This window comes from Panulirus ornatus, chromosome 31 (assembly GCF_036320965.1).
Source record: "Panulirus ornatus isolate Po-2019 chromosome 31, ASM3632096v1, whole genome shotgun sequence".
Lineage (NCBI taxonomy): Eukaryota > Metazoa > Arthropoda > Malacostraca > Decapoda > Palinuridae > Panulirus > Panulirus ornatus.
The window spans coordinates 10,647,682-10,653,115 of record NC_092254.1 but is presented as its reverse complement, the minus strand read 5'-3'; the positions used below and the strand labels follow the sequence as shown (position 1 = coordinate 10,653,115).

The window sequence follows — 5,434 nt, the reverse complement described above, 5'->3', positions numbered from 1 at the left end:
TCTCTCTCTCTCTCTCTCTCTCTCTCTCTCTCTCTCTCTCTCTCTCTCTCTCTCTCTCTCTCTCTCTCTCATTATCCGTAACAAACACGCGAACAAGAAAGTAATACACGTACATAGACAAACTAATTACCAATAATTCAATAAAGGGCAGAATGATCGACCAAGTTAATAATTCGTGGCAATTAGAAAAAAGAAAAAAATCTTAGTGACGGGCCTGTCCGGGATTTGAACCCGGGACCTCCTGCACCCAAAGCAGGAATCATACCCCTAGACCAACAGGCCGTTGTGAGTGTTGAAATCATCTTGCCAACGAATCATACGTTCGTCTTGTCCAGCTGTACGAAGCCGGGGCCTGCAGCTGTCGATACGAAAGTCTTACACTTAAAGCAGATGGATTTAGAGGTTAAAAAAATAAAGTGAAGTGTACTATAGATAAGGTTCATACTCAAGGGAAAAAAAGAAGAATCACTTATTTAAAATAGCTTCTGGGCCTGTCCGGGAGTTGAACCCGGGACCTCTCGCACCCTAAGCGAGAATCATACCACTAGACCAACAGGCCAACGGATGATGACTGAAGCCTGACTGTACTGAAACGTGTTGGAACGTCAGCAGACCTACGGTGACCCGCACCTGACACCAGCAGATATCAGCAGACCTAGTGTGTCCTACAGCTGACACCAGCAGATGTCAGCAGACCTACTGTGTCCTGCAGCTGACACCAGCAGACATCACCAGACCTACTGTGTCCTGCAGCTGACATCAGCAGATGTCAGCAGACCTACTGTGTCCTGCAGCTGACACTAGCAGATGTCAGCAGACCTACTGTTTCCTGAAGCTGACACCAGCAGGCGTAAGCAGACCTACTGTGTACTCTAGATGACACCAGTAGGTGTTGACAGACCTGCTGTGTCCAACACCAAATGGTGTCAGCTGACCTACTCTCTCTCTCTCTCTCTCTCTCTCTCTCTCTCTCTCTCTCTCTCTCTCTCTCTCTCTCGGCCAAGAAATTCATTACACAGAGGTGTAAGAAGATGGAGAGAAAAAAAAAAGAAAAAAAAAGAGTTATGAAGGAAGTGGCCAGGATGTTATTAGCAGGGAGAGATGACATAATTGCAGTGGCAAGATTATCACACGGCAGAGCCGATAATTACCTCACACTTCTGGCCAGACCTGGCTCTCTCTCCCTCTCTCCCTCTCTCCCTCCCTCTCTGCCCGTGGTGGTGGTGGTGGTGGATATAGAAGTAAGCTGAAGTAACACGACCCCTTTTTATTTTTTCTTCTAATGTCCCTCACGAGTTACAAGGGAACTCACGTTGTGGTTGTGAGCTTTATGGCATGAGATGAAGGCCATGCCTAACCACATAGTCATTTACGCATATATATATATATATATATATATATATATATATATATATATATATATATATATATATATGTTACCTCGCTAACACGGGAAATGGCGAATAGTTTGAAAAAAAAATATATACACATATGTTTACTTATGTTCATTTGCATGTATATACACAGGAATATACATAGATTTTATACATATTCTTGAGGAGATTATCATACATATTCATCAGTGCCTGTATAACTTGTACCCTCGTAATACAATACATGACGATGCCTTTTAAAACCAACGTACATTCTGAGGTGCGTCTTCTAATTATAACTTCTCACATTTACCTCATTTTATCTCACGCATAAAAGACCTCATAGATAAAGTTGGTATGACTCCATCATTAACATACTTCGACCTCGGAAAACTGCTGATGATAAGATACATAAATCATATCGGAATTGAGGGAGGAGGGGAAAAGATGGCGTAGTCATCTGCTCCCAAGACCTTAAGTGATGTCAGCTGATGACCGTGACTTCACCTGTAAATTGGTCTTCGCATGGTGGGAATGGAGGAAAGACATGATGACATCATGGATGATGATGATGATGATGATGATGATGAATCGTATCACCATCGGCGGATTTCATGTTTCATCAGATCGTGTGCAATTGATTCAGAAAAATTTTTAGTCACCAACTCGACCATGACTCAGATGATGTAGGATGAAATCTCAGACGATTTCTTGCGAGATGAGTAATGTTCTTTGGTGAAATGTATTCCCCCGGATGCAATTGTCTCGTTTATATAAATCTCGCGTCGTTCTTGTAAAGCCCAGGTGGACACGAATCCAACGTGGGCCCCTCCCTGTTACTTAGCAATACACCAAGTGGTCTAGGCATCAAACACGACAGGACACATAACGTTCAGTCTCCACACCGCAGAGACATCAACACCAGAGCAACAGACGAGTTAATGGTCCTCAGATCATTAACATCAGATTGGGACAAGGGGAAGAATTCCCTTGATTTTCCCCCACGGTACAGCAAAGTTGGAAGCTATTAAAAGACACAGCACCCACAACAATCACCGGCTGCCTAGCAGACACAGATACTCCCACCCTCACAGTGAACACGAAGAGATCCTCTCAGTACATTCGGATCTCATTATGCTTGACACTCAAGTCCTTGGAACTCCACGCCAAAGACTCTGTAAACCTATCCGACTTGAAGTATACCGAGATGGAGTGAAGCTCATGGATACATAGAGGGAAAGAGGGATAGAGAGGTATATGTCATGTGAAAGATTTCGGACGTAGGAACAGGATTTCTTTGCGTTCTTCAAAGAATACAGATTCCGCTCACCGCTGCTCTTCACTTTCCGGGTGTTGCATCCTCACGTTCGATAGTCTTAAAGGCAAAAAAATACACTTATCAAAATATCAAATAACCTTCTCAACCCATTTTCTATTTCTTCCTCCCTTTTTTTTTTTAACATCTCCATATTCTCCTCTCTAATGTTTAATCTCTCTATCTTAAGTGGGTATTATTACCCCTTTATATCTATTCTGGAGTTGTCTAGTGTTGTTATGTCCCTACATATGATTTTCCATTTTGTTTTAAACCGTTATTATTTCTGTCGTTGTATCTCAAGACATATAATGAATTTTACAAAATATAAATGATTTGAGGGTTTTTTTTTCACGTCTTCTATACCTAAGTACATAGAGCATGATATGAACATGTCTTCATATTTGTAATTTCCATATTCTCTTCTTAAATTAAATATTCTAATCATTAATTATCCGTGATTTTTTTAACAAACTAAAAAAGAAGTTATCGTGTTAATTAACGCGAACAAAAATCGATCCCCTGAAGACTTTAAATTCTTTTTCTTGAGTTTATATTTTTTGGCCAACATGATCACAAGAAACTTATTGACATTAGTTAAATCCAGCGACATTGCAGGCTCTAGACATGAGCAGTTGCGATGTCTGTTTCTTCCCTTACGCCGCTTGATTTTATGAGTGTCCACATCCTCTCGTCTTTCTCAAAAAGTCTCAACTAACTCTTTTTAAAAGGTAATGTTCGATTTCTTTTCCCCCTTTTCAGAAATGAATTATTTTCATTTATCTCTCCTTACGTTTTTTTTTCTTTATCAGTTTATCCTTACTTCACTTAAGACCGACCTGGCTTCCATGGGAATAATAATTAAAAAGTAGAACCAAAGTTTTTGTTACCGACAGCCATACATACATCATCTACTTTCCACTGCGTCACTTTACAACGCCTCTTTCCCTGTGTAGAGTTGAATACGACGGCATGAGGGTAGATGCTAAAGGCCTGCATATACTTGTGATACACTAGACAGCTCTGCCATCCATTATGATGCTATGTATACTTACATATACATATGTATACTGTAATTCTATGTATATTCACATATACATATGTATATTACAATGCTATGTATACTTACATAAAGAGAGAATGTTGTATACAACCTCTTGTTATGAGAACTGAATGAGATTCATAACATACCGAATAATCAAAATCAGAGTTCATAACTAGTCAAAACAATGAGATGAAATGGAACTGAAAGGCGAAACAGAACATAGATAATTGCTTACAAGAGGATGGTATACCAGGTATAAGGAAATGAAAAAGAGCGAAATGTGAATATGTTCCATTAGAGTGAAGATCTCAAGACCACATGAAGAGAATATACCCAATTACCCACGTGAATAAGACATCAGAGGAACGAAGCGTTAGCAAGAAATGAAGATTTTGGGAAAAATGATAAAAATAATAACAAATAATAAACAAATAGAAAATGAATGAAAAGGTGGGATGATATATGGAGAGGTGTATGTGTGTGTGTATGTGTGTGTGTGTGTGTGTGTGTGTATGTATGTGTGTTGGTGTGTGTTGCTTTTAGGACCGCTTTCAAACGGATGAATCCAGCGCTTGAAAAAATGAGGGCTTCCGTGAGCGGATCCTGAACATTTTTTTTGAAGGTGTGCCAACTATTTTTATGTCTAAACTGACTGTATTTTACAGGGATTTATATATATATATATTTTTTTTTCTGTCTCTCTCTGCGCAGTTATGAGTCTAGCTCTATCCCAGTTTACATAACGTAGGACGCTTGTAAAATGCCTTATTTACAGTTTTCTAAATGGTAAAATAATTGTAAAATGCAATGATAGGACAGCTGACGCCCTAATCAAGGCCATTCCATCAACACTGTATGTATATATAGGGGGATAGGGGTTTAAGAATACTTCCCACGTATTCCCTGCGTGTCGTAGAAGGCGACTAAAAGGGGAGGGAGCGGGGGGCTGGAATTCCTCCCCTCTCGTTTTTTTTTTTTTTTTTTTTTTTTAAATTTTCCAAAAGAAGGAACAAAGGGGGGCCAGGTGAGGATATTCCAAAAAAGGCCCAGTCCTCTGTTCTTAGCGCTACCTCGCTAATGCGGGAAATGGCGAATAGTTAAAAAAAAAATATATATATATATATATATATATATATATATATATATATATATATATTTTTTTTTTTTTTTTTTTTTTCATACATATTCGCCTTATCCCGCGTTAGCGAGGTAGCGTTAAGAACAGAAGAGTGAGCCTTAGAGGGTAAATCCCCACTTGGCCCACCTCTCAGTTCCTTCTTTTGGAAAATTATAAACGGGAGGGGAGGATTTCCAGCCCCCCGCTCCCTTCCCTTTTAGTCGCCTTCTACAACACGCAGGGAATACGTGGGAAGTATTCTTTCTCCCCTATCCCAGGGATGATATATATATATATATATATATATATATATATATATATATATATATATATATATATATATATATATATCCCAACCTGAGCCTCCCCTAGGGATGGATGAACAGCTGGGTTGATTGTGGACCGACTTCCGTGTCCAGGATTCGAACCTATGCCCTCGACCGTGGGCGGCCCTTGAAGTACGTCACGTTTAGGGACGTTACTTGAGAATACCAGCCTTATAGACCTCTCTTCCAGCGTGCTTACCCTGACATCCTTTACTGTGGGCGAGGGGCACTATAAGATGTCCTCCAGAGGCGATACCT

The 5,434-nt window shown here is 39.9% G+C and overlaps 2 non-coding genes across 2 annotated transcripts; both read right to left on the bottom strand.

The window, feature by feature from the left end:
* Positions 1 to 210: 210 nt before the first annotated feature.
* TRNAP-UGG (transfer RNA proline (anticodon UGG)) lies at positions 211 to 282 on the bottom strand. Its single transcript has one exon. It is a non-coding gene; the product is annotated as a tRNA-Pro (tRNA).
* Positions 283 to 487: 205 nt separating this feature from the next.
* TRNAP-AGG (transfer RNA proline (anticodon AGG)) lies at positions 488 to 559 on the bottom strand. The gene has a single exon. It is a non-coding gene; the product is annotated as a tRNA-Pro (tRNA).
* Between the last annotated feature and the right edge of the window lie 4,875 nt (positions 560 to 5,434).